At 44.0% G+C, this 12,109-nt stretch overlaps 1 long non-coding RNA gene across 1 annotated transcript; it reads left to right on the forward strand.

Moving 5' to 3' along the window:
• Positions 1-967: 967 nt before the first annotated feature.
• Positions 968-10,624, forward strand: LOC110302838 (uncharacterized). Its single transcript, XR_002378860.3, has 5 exons — positions 968-1,029; positions 4,822-4,929; positions 5,841-5,918; positions 7,299-7,438; positions 10,197-10,624. It is a non-coding gene; the product is annotated as an uncharacterized LOC110302838 (long non-coding RNA).
• The last annotated feature ends 1,485 nt before the right edge of the window (positions 10,625-12,109 follow it).

The raw sequence follows: 12,109 nt of genomic DNA on the forward strand, positions 1-12,109 counted from the left end.
CCACATCCCGGTTCACCTGGACAGCTTTCCTCCAAGTCTTCACCTGTCTGACTTCTACTCAGCATGCAGTGCTTGGCTCTGGTCTCCCTCGGAAGCTTGTCCTCACCATTCTAAGTTCGGATTGGTCTTTGGGGACTCTTTCCTTCTCTGGAGCATGTCTGAACTAGTCTTGGATTGACTCAGGAAATCATTATTGCCTTGGCTGGCCCCCTTCATTCTTCACCTCTCCTACTTTGGAGAAACTGGGTCGAGAGAGGCTCCTACCTTCCCCTTCCGGTGTCTTCTCCCTTTGCCCACAGCAGAGCGTTAGTTATTTGTCTTGTTTCTGCTACAACAGCATAACTGGAAGGTCAGTGTAAGCAAAGAGCAGTTTGGTTTTGGCTCAAAGTTCCTAACGATACTATCGGTAAGATACAGCTTCAGGAGCAGAAGGTGACTGGTGCATCCATGCTCAGGAATCAGAGGGTGCCAAATGCTCCTGCTTGGCTCGGTTTCTCCTTTTTATTTAGTCCAGGGTTTCATCACACGCAGCGGGGCCACTCACAAGCAGAATGGTATTCTCCCATCACCTAACCGGACTCTCAGTAATCTCACACACACACATCCTATACACTCAACTGTTGCGGCCGACCAGCAGCTCGCAACGAACGGTTCAACTGAGATGGCAACTCGGGCTGCAAGAGAGGAACTAGACGGGGCGGAAGAAAGAATGGAGCCAAGTCAAAATCACTCTGATCAAAGCTCAATTTTACTTGTTTCGACACTCAGTTATGAAGGAAGGGGGAGGGGACCCGATTCCCGCCAAATAATCTCAGGGTCCAGTAGCAGGGTGAGCATGTGTGTGGCTCCAAACAGCAAAGCGGCAGGTCTAGCAGTGGGCGTGGCAGAACGAATGAGCAGGAAGCTCCACCCCTGAGCAAGCAGGTTTCAGGCTGGGGGAGGGGAGACTACACTCCACCTGAATGGAAGCCAAGAAACATCACAAGCAGATAGCGCAAATGATTTCTAAGCCCAGGACAGGGGGTGAAGGTACTGTAACTCAAACTGATTCTGCCTAGGTCTTGCTTGCCTTTTCTCTTGCATCTCTTCCCACCGTGCCTTCATAGTCTGTGTCAAGATGGGCATTATCTTTCTGAATTGTAAGTCAAAACAAACATTTCCCCTTAAGTTGATTTTGTCCAAGTTTTTTGTTGTTGTTGTTAATTGCAACAACAGATACAACCAACACTATAGAAGTATAAAGCAGACACTCAAATATTTACTGATGATAAATCATAATGAATTTATTTTAAAACAATTCTTTTGTATGATTTTATAACACAATACTTTCATAATTTATTACAGGCAACGGCAATTTGGCACACCAGCGCGGTGGATGTGCTTGTTTATTTTTGCGCAAGGAATTAAATCTTAGCTGAATCTGTGACACTGTAGGGCAGAGGCCATTGCTTTCCCCAGAGCTCATTGATGTTTGGATTTTATAATCGTCAGTGCTGAGAAAATTTCTTTGTGCAAATATGTGACACAAAAGGCAGAAGTATGTTTAGGGATATTTCAGAAACTGTTGAAAATGCCATCCCGATGCCAAGCCGAAATTCATTCAACGGTTCAAAAGAACAAAAGAAACGAAACCCAAGGCAGCAAGTCAAAGAGCAATGCTTAAAAGGAAACATTTTATTTTCTTCTACAGAGCCAGGGCACTGAGGTTCAGAGCGTTTGCTGCTCTTCCAAGAGCCCCAAGTTTGACTTCCAGAGCTCACAGGGAAATTCACAACCATTGGCAACTCCAGTTCCAGGGAATCGTATGCCCTCTTCCTGCCCCCAGGTACCAGGCATGCATATAGTACACAGACACACATGTAGTTATACAACACCCCATTAGTTAATTAATTAATCATTATAATTTTATCCATTCCAAAGATAGACAGCAATTTGATATTTACATATTAAGGAAAAACAACCATGGGGAAATACTAAATCTTTGGTTTTTGTAATTTAATGGTACTGACTCTTTAAGTGTAGACAGCGTAGCATGCAGTAAAACCCTACCATTCACAATATACAACAGTCTGACATGTGTGTAAGGTATTTCTGGCAGTGTTCACTGGCATTGCATATGATACATTGCATGGTATGACAGCGTGTGCTTGGAAATTGAGCGTGTTGTATGTTCAGAACCAAGGCGATGGCGGAGCTGCAGGATAAAACACAGGTAAGTGCTGCCAGAGACATCTCGGGTTCATTATGTATTTGATATAGAACTGGGTTTTGACAGCTGTAGCATCCATTGTTGCTAGAGTTTTTACAGCTCTAACATTCAGTAAAATGACGGTGATGTTTGTCTTCTGGCAGTGTGCATAGGACCCTTCAGCACTATCAGAGTTGGCCAGTGGGGACAAAGCTTCCAAACTGGTACCTCTTGCTTTCTCACGTCCTATGACTCACGTATGTGATCTGTTCAGCAATAGACATCCGTGAATACACAGGGTCTCACCATAAGGTTCTGAGAGGTAACCAAGAGCAATCAACGATGCTGTCTTTTGAGGGGACTCTTCACAATATCACTAACCAACAATTTTAAAAGAGGAGACTCATCCACAGCCCTGAGTTTTATCAGAGAGCCTGTGGTATCTCTGTGGAAAGAACAATGCCCCATATAGATCTTAGAATCTTCACACCCACCCAAATGCATCACGGTTTAAGAAAAACACTTACAACTATGCTCTCATGAGGACAGGAAGGTCATTATTACTAGCCTCTAAAATTTAGAATAATTTTCTCTGTGAGGTTCGAATTAACATTTATCTGACTAGAGAAAACTAAAATATATTGAACTGGAAAATTCACCACTGAAGAGTAATTCCTTTAGATGAAGTGCGGTGGACATGGGGCAGGCAGAGAAGCAGGGGTGTGTAAGGTCTGTTCACAGAGGAACGGCACTTTGAGGTCTGGAGATGATATTTACGGATAAATGAACTCCAAGCAAATGTTGCTGTGGGATTTGAACTGGATGGAAATGATCTTAATTCTAATTAAGTGTGGCGTTTGAAAGGACTCAGGGTGAGCAAGTTGGAGAATGTAGCTGGTGTCCTTCTCAGGGGTCTTCTTAGCCACTCTTCTGTATTATAGCCAGTTTCTGAGAACATCGGACTTGATGGTTGGAAGAAGAGACAGTCGAAAGTATTCATTCTTGCTATCTAGACCTGCTACCTATACCATTGTTCACACAGAATCCAAACTGGTTCATATCCAGAAACAAGAGACCCAGCAGAAACAAACTCATAATCAAGGCTAATCATATTTGATGGCAAAATTAGCACCAAGCTGTTTTTAAACATAGAGCCAGTGACTCACATCACACAACTGTCTTTGGTGTCAAGAGCCCGTGTAAATTGTTCTCACAGCTGTCATGGTTCATTCCAACCCCTCCTGGAAAATTCTAAACAGAGCACACATGTCCCAGATACTGGGTGACCTACACGTCCTGATGCTCACTCCTAGGGGACAAGCTGACTTTATTCAGTGACAGAGCCAGCTGGAGCTAAGCTGCTTTAAAAATAGATTTTCCTTGTTAAGGCTTGGAGATTGCCTATTGCTTGTGACGTTTAAATCTAGAAACATTCACATGGCCTGTTACAAGGGCCTCATTCATCTTCTGTTTGTTTTGTTGTTGTTACATGTAAGGATAATCACTTCAAAAACGGGTCAGAAGATGGGTGTTTAGCCTTCCTCCTCTCTGAGCCTTGTCTCAGCCTAGTTTGCTTTTACTGTGTGTGTGTGTGTGTGTGTGTACATATGTGTGTGTGTGTGTGTGTGTGTGTGTGTGTGTGAGTATAGATGTATGTGTGAATGTGTATACATCTGTGTAGAGGCCACAGTTCAACTCTGGGTGTTTATTTCAGTTGTTCTCTACCATAGTTCTTGAGACAGACTTTCACACCTAGCTTGAGCTCACTGATAAGGCTGGATTGACTAACCAGAAAGTTCCAGGGATCTGCTGTCTCTTAGTCCCAGTGCAGAGATGACAGAATCATGCCGTCATCATTAGCTTGCTAGCAGATGTTGAGGATCCGAACTCGGGTACTTCCAAGCATTATACCCATTGAGCTAACAGTGCTTGTCAGCCTTCAGATGGACTAATATCTATTGGAGCAGGCCCTTGGCTGTTGATGATTGAACTACTTACTGGTTGAGGTGGAGACACTGAGAAGTTTCCATTCCAAGGCTTTAGGTATGAGATCAATAAAATGGAGTTGGACCTGCTGAATCAGCATTCATTAATGGGTCTGACTCTCTGTAACACCCCTGTGTTCATGGATAGACTTAGCTAACACACAGATCTCGATGTAGCTACTTTCTAAATTGTATGCCCAAGACAGATATCACTAATCAAATTGAGTCCCTCTTTTGGAGCCCATACCTACCCTCATGGCTCTTTATCTATGTCACTCTAATGAGCCCATACCAAGATAGTCATACTAGAACACCCCCCCACACACACACACACTTGCTATCCCTACTCAGTTACTACTGGGATCTTTTCTCATCCACAAAACCATAATTGTTTTATGTTAAAGTAGCTATTTCTCTCTCTGTCTCTAAGAGAGTGAGGTAAGACCTACAGAGAAACAATATTCTGAGCTTGGACTATCTGGATTATTATTATTCAAATGATGGTTTTATATATAATTTTGGAATAGAGATATTTTAACTTTAAAAATGGAACCATATTTTGACTTTGAGAATTGCTGCACTGTCTCCTGAGTGCTCTGAGGTCCAGAATTCAAGAACATTTCTGTATCTTGTCTTGTCTTGGGGCAGGTGGATTATACTGAGCAAGGAAGTCACAAGAACCATGTCAGCAACCCCCCCCCCTCTATCCTGCACATTTTTCTGACTGAGGCTCATTTCTATCTGAAGTTGCCACAGGTATGTAGTAAGATAACCATGGAGATTCTTGAACTGTGGGAGCACTAGGAGAGAAGCAGAAGGTGGGGCAGGAAAAGAGAGCGGCGCCATATATCATAAGAATAAAAAGACTGTTGGTTTGCAGTATAAGCATAGAAGCAGTTTTAAAGAGTATTCTAAGGACACAGCCAGTCATATTATCCAAATAGGAAAGCAAGAGGGAAAGAAAAAATAAAATGAAAGAAGAAGAAACGAGCCCCAGCAATTGGTCTTGATCAAATGTGCTTTTATAAATAACTTTGATGTAATTTATTTAACACATTTGAGAGTGAAAGAGGCTCTGTTAATCATTGACCTAGGAACAGGTGAAAGTTAGCCCCAAATCACTAGTCACACACCATCTGTCATGGTTTTAGTAATAACTGTCCCCCTTAGACTTCTGTTTTAGTTAGGGTTTTACTGCCATGAACAGATACCATGACCAATGCAAGTCTTATAAAGGACATTTAATTGGGGCTGGCTTATGGGTTCAGATGTTAAATCCATTATCATCAAGGTGGGAACAAGGCAGCATCCAGGCAGGCATGGGGCAGGAGGAACTGAGAGTTCTACATCTTCATATGAAAGATGCTAGCAGAATACTGCCTTCCAGATAGCTAGGATGAGGGTATTAAAGCCCACACCCACAGTGACGCACCTACTTCAACAGGGCCACACATTCTAATACTGCCACTCCCTGGGGAGAACATATACAAACCATCACAGTTTATGTGTTTGAACATGGTCCCCAGTTGATGATACTGTTTAGGGAGGCTATGGCCTCTTTAGTAGTGGTGTCCTGCTGGAGGAAGTTAGGCCTATTATCTTGTGGACATCCTTTGAGGATTTATAGCTTCACCTCACCTCTTGTTCTCTCCTTGCTTCCTGTATAGGGATGAAGTAGGACCAACCAGCTTCCTGTTCCAGCCACCATGCCTTTCTGCCTCTTGCCAGCCATGTCTTCCCCGACCGTAAGCCACAATAATCTTTTTTTTTTTTTCATTAACTTGCTTTTGACAGGGTATTTTATCATGGCAATAGGAAAGTTACTAGTTCCCTTCCACAACAGAGCCTTCTGAGCTGTGTGGATCAGAAGACAAAAGCCAGGGGATAACATGTGTACAGCACAGAAGGGCTTTCAATCCCAAGCAGGATGAGCGAGCAGGGAAAGAACAAGGTATCTACAGCTGTGTGGAGCCTCGGATGCTGAGTGGAGTCCATAGTGAAAAGATTTGATGGAAGATTAGATGCAGATGTTGGGAGACTGAGAGGGTACTGGGGACTTCTGTTGGTAGGAACATGAATGTTGGGTTGGAAGTGGGATTGGTAGGGCTGAGAAGGGGTATAACACCTCACTTTGAGAGTCTTCTGAAAGGGAAGGGTTTGGGGTGTTTAGTGCATCTGTGGGATGCTTTGGAACATTTTGAACAGAGATGAAAAATCACCTCATTTTCCTTTGGGGAATATTATTCTGGGCAGTGTTTGGAAGAGATCAGGCAAAGGTAAAGACATGGGAAGCAGTTGGAAGGTAATTGCTGCACTGGGTAAAAAGGTTTAGAAGGCTTGAGCCAACCGATGGCGGTAGGATTAAGACGAGAGGACGCAGTTGAAATATTTATGGGGGTGGGAAGGTAATAAAAATGACTTATGGGATGTAAGAAAAAAATGGGGATCAACAAAGAATTGCTTTTCGGAATATTCTGGCCTGGGAGGTTCAAACCACCCCATTTTCTAAAAGAGGCTGGTACATGAAAATTTATGAACAGTTAAAAGGTATCCATAAAAATAGAGCTTTTAAAAAATCCAGACAAAAATATTCCTTTTTCTGTTTAAGTTTTTGTTATTATTAATTTTTATTTTTCTCTTTATTGATAAATTTGTTCTTTGACAAGTATATTCATGTATATAATGCATTATGATTATCCCCCCATCTCCTTCCTACCCATCCTCCTCCTTCCCTCCTTATAAATCCCATTCTCAAATTCTTACCTTTTCATTTTGATTTGTGACCCATTGTTGTTAACCAGGATGGTCTGTGTGACCATGGGTTTGGAACACTCCACTGGAGGGAGCCTGGTGGACTCACTGGTCAATACACAACAGAAGGCAATGACTGCCCTTCCCCCAGAATCTACTGATAACGATTAGTTCTATAGGAAGTGTAGGGTTCCACGATCTGCTCTATCACCCACAATTGACGGCTGACAATCCATCTTGTGCCGTCCTCATGCAGGCAATGGCAGCTGCTGAGAACACCATTGGAATTGCTGTGCCATGCTCTCGTGATAGCACTAATCAGCCCTTCTCCCTGTCTTCCAGCTCTAACATCATATCTGCTCGCTCTTCCACAGTGTTCCTGGAGGTTCAGAGAAGCTGGTGTAAATGTCCTGCCTAGAACTGAGCACTCTACAGCTACTTCTTCTCACCCTAGAACAGGATCGATCTCTGCACCCTCCACTGTTCAATGCGAGGAGAAGCTTCTCTGATTAAGGTTGAGAGTACATTTGCTGATGGGTATAAACATAATATTCGCAAGGCAGCTTGATGCATGTCAATTTATTGAAATGATAATAAGTCCCCCCACTAAGGCCAGTGACCTCCACAGCCATGGATATTTAACCTGGTTCACAGTATGTACGAGTCATGACTATCCTCCTGGGGCATTGAATCCAACTGGAAAGCAGCAGTTGTTCCCGTAACAGAAGTACTCCACTTTTGTACCAATGGGCATTATTCACCTGGTAAGCTGGCATTGCACTTCTTAAGGTTTACAGCTGGGTAAGACATGATACCCTTTCTTGCCCAGCAGCCCGTGTTGCACCTTCTCATATTATTTCTCAGTGAGAGTATTTCTGCTATCCCCCACCCAGGTATTAATGTTTAATAAGCAATGGCTTTAGGAACAGCACAATGCAGCTGAGCAGGAGAGTGCATTTCTCTTGGGTCCACAGAATTTAAATTTAAATCCTAGTAAATATAAATGAATTTCAATAATATGCTATCTGTGTCCATTGCCAGACCCATCGCTGCAACAAAATGTTTAGCATGAATGACAGAAGGAAGGAAGGAAGGAAGGAAGGAAGGAAGGGAGGGAGGGAGGGAGGGAGGGAGGGAGGGAGGGAGGGAGGGAGGGAGGGAGAAGGAAGGGAAAGAGGGAGGGAGAAAGAAGGGAGGAAGGAGGGGAGGGAGGGAGGAAGGGAGGGAGAAGGAAGGGAGGAAGGAAGGAAGGAAAGAAGGAAGGGTTGCCTTGGCTTTACAGTCCCAGGAGGTACAGTCTGTCATGGCACAGAAGGTATGACATCAGGACCAGGAGACAGCTAATCACAATCAGGAAGCAGAGAGAGCAATAGATCTGGTATTCAACTTGCTGTCTCCTTTTCATTCAGTCTGGGACCTCACTTAGGTGCTACCTTCATTTAGGATGAATTTCCCCACATAATGTAGAAAATTCCTCACAGATACACACAGAGATCTATTCCATGGTGATTCTAAATCTCATCAAGTTGCCAGTGGAAGCTATCCATCACATCATCATGGAATGTGACACTTGGACAGAGTGTGCTGACCCTGTCAGGGGGTGACCTGGGAGTTTCTCTTACTATGATGCTGCTGCCCTATGTCATTGTAGGCTTTCCTATCCTTTGAAAGAAGAGGATTTCTTCTTTAAGTTTAACTGTGAATTAAAAAATAAGTCTTGGTGGTGGTAGCACATTCCTTTAATCACAGCACTCAGGAGGCAGAGGTAGATGGATTTCTGTGAGTTTGAGGTCTAGTCTACAGAGAAAGTTCCAGGGAAGCCAGGACTACACAGAAAAACTCCAACTCAAAAACAACAAAAAAGCCTACAACTTTCATTCTTGAACTCAAACACCCATTGTGGAAGCAGTGGACAGTGCCAGGAATCTTGGTAAGGTTGAGTGGGTCTGAGACCCCCCTAGCCCTCAGGTACACACCTGAGACAGTAGATATTTCCTACTAGATTCCTGTCCTGGAACACGTGACCACAGTCCCCACATCAGTTATATAGCTCAGAACAGAGTTCTCCATGCTAATGAGGTATCTAGAGGCCCTGAAGGTTTAGCCAATAAGCTTCCCTTCCCAGACATTCCTTCCTGCAAAAGGTCCTGAGAAGGTGGTATGCATCGATTTTCCACAAAGAACAGTCAACAAACTGTTTGGAACCAAGGAGTGTCTCTTTCATCAAGAGCTTCCATGGGGAACATGGAGAAAGCCTTCAACTACAGAGCTGCAGCCTAAGTCTCGTGAAGAAGGCTCTTCTGCACTCCCAGACAACTGCCCTGGGCTGTTAGGTATCCCCACCTCCATTCCCAACTCCTCAAGACCCAGTGGCACCTGGAGGTCCAGGAGTTTGAGAGCCCCTGGTCCCAGGCTCTTCACTGCAGGTCCATGGACCAACCCCTTCATTCCTGACTCCTCTGTTGTTTTCTAATAGCAACTCAATACTCAGGAGTCAGGGAACCCCATCTTTGGCCTCCCACATCTTAGATCATTTTTCTACTCCTTGAGCTGTGTCTTAGTGCAGCAACATAGAATAAGCCATGTTTTTGTCACCCCTGTGTTGGGAATAAAAATGCAGACCACAACCCATCCCAGCTGTCTATTTGTTCACAAGACTTAGCCTGAAATGATGTTGAATGTCAGTGTGCAGAGAGGGTGGTGTTTCCTCTGGAGGGTGTGTGAAGTGACATTACAGGCACTTAGATCTCTGCAGAACCACTGGACTGCAGCCTTGTCTATGACACTGAGGTGTTCTCCTATGCTGGGCTCCAGGCTCTTCCTCACCTCTACTTGCATTTTCATCACTTGTGATTCAGGATCAAATCAGCACTTAGAATTCATCCTGCTGAACCTATCACCCTCTTCCTGAGCTGTTATTTGCATCCAACCACACCATATGTAACCTTCTATTGGCTGCTTCTATTATGTATCTATGATCCCATGGAACATGAAACTCATGTTCCCTACATTGAGTATGGAGTCTAGATACTAAATAAATAATTGTTGAATAGTTGAATGGTGGCTAGCCATAAGGGTTGAAAGAACCTTATGTAGGCAGCGACATCAAAACAGTTAATCTCAACTCTCTCCATATAGCTTTGGTTGGATGGTGCTCATGGGGAGGGACATGCAAGGGTTGATATGTGAGTGTCTGAACTTAGTATATTATCTTACTGATCATGTGCAAGAGTAGACATATACTAATTTTTTGTTTTTAAATTTAAAATCAGGTATACGTGTGTCTGTCTGTGGTTTTGTTGCTATAGAAGCCAGAAGAGAAGGCACTAGATCCACCGGAGCTAGAGTCACAGATTGTTGCGAGCCACCCAGCGTTCTGGAAACTGAACTTTGGTCCTTTGCATTATGTGCTCTTGTGAGACCCTGACTTAGAGTGTTTCTCCCTGGAAGGTAAAGCCCCTGGAAGTTCCCCAAGCTTGTTTTCTCGTGCGCGCGTCCGTCCGACTCCACCAGCAAGAACGACGCTGCAACAGGATCCTTCTGCACATGTTTATTGGGAGAGCTTGATTGTAGAGGCAAAGAGACCCGAGCCCAGAACTGGTGCTGCTTATATAGGCCTAGGAGAGGCGTGTCTCACACCTGGATTGGTTATGCACTATACCTCATTTGCATGTTCCTCATCTGATTGGCTACTTTCTCTCAGCATCTCACAGTACCTCATTAGCATACCTCATTTGCATGTCTCACATCTGATTGGTTATTCTCTCAGTACCTCATTATCATGCCTCATTTGCATATCTCACATCTGATTGGATATTCTCTCAGTACTTTGCAGAGCCTCATTATCATGCCCGGGCCAGGCAGTGTTTTGGCGAAAAACTTTACTGCATAAGTAAGCATTGGTCATTTGCTCAAACTTATGCGTGGTGGCCAGCAGAAGCCTGCGCCACTCTGCAACGGCACATGTGGCTTCCCACATCTCCCCCTTTTTGTTTTAATAAAATGAGGCTGGACTAGGCCTGTGCAATTATGTCCATCCACTGTGGCTCCTGTTTTAGGTCGTTCCTCTAATGTCACAGCCTTTCCCGTCGTAGGGTAACCATATTGCCACCGGGCCCCATGTCTTAGGTTGGCCTGTGCATGAGGAAAGTTGCTCGTCTCTGGATACCCCAGTGCTGTGTGACAGTAACTGCTAAATGACCTAGGGCGAACTCTGCAAAAGAGGCCAGCCAAAAAATGAATTAGTGGGGAAATCATGATCACCCTGTCGTGTGCAGCAATGTGCAAGGGCTGATCAATGATTGTTGAGTCTCTCTCATGCGCAAGAGCAGAGAACTCAGATGCCGACTAATTCTTGAGCATAGATAACCAAACTTCAGGGGAGGTGCCATTTTCAATAGCTAATAGTGCCTGAGTTATAATCACCTTGTCATGTTTTTGTTGGGTTCTAAATTTGCATACCAACCAGAGCATGAACGCCAGTCCACAGCATATGGCAGCACCAAACAAAATCACTCCCACCCATTCCTTAAAGTAAGAGAAAGCAGAGGCAAGCCAAGAGGTAAAGTCTCCAAAGGTCACAGGTTCCACTCTGGTTCCATTAAGGTTCAGGATCTGTATCTGCAGCCTCTTCTGCAACCTGTCCAGCTCCTGCGACCAGTTCCCCTTCAGATAATTTGATAGGTCTGTACTTTTAATAAAAGAATTATTAATATACCTATTGGGAGTAATGCATACATGCGGAGTGAATGCCACACAACTCATTTGAATGACATCCATCATCTGTTCCATGTTATGCTGTAAAATATCCACTCTCTGATTCAATAACATTAATCCTGAGGCGATATGTGAATCCACCCTTTGCAGAGTGAGTAATGCCTCAGAAGTTCTTTCTGCTATCTGACTAATGGTGTCAGCACTATTAACTTGATTGGCCATAGCAATTCCTGCGGTAACCACTGATGCTGCAGACACCACAATGGCAGTGACAATGGCAGCTGTGATTCCAAAATCTATCTTCTGCCTAGCTAGACTCATTATTGGGAACTTCTCTGGATCTGCCTCAACAGGTACAGGGACCAAGATTGGTAGCTGTACCACTAAGGCTAAGAATTTCGTTCCATTCCAGCATTGTGTCAAAAGACAAGTGATATTTGTACAATCTAACCATTCTGTATCATTTTGA

Source organism: Mus caroli, unplaced genomic scaffold (genome assembly GCF_978045245.1).
Source record: "Mus caroli unplaced genomic scaffold, Mus_caroli_1 scaffold_9, whole genome shotgun sequence".
Classification (NCBI taxonomy): domain Eukaryota; kingdom Metazoa; phylum Chordata; class Mammalia; order Rodentia; family Muridae; genus Mus; species Mus caroli.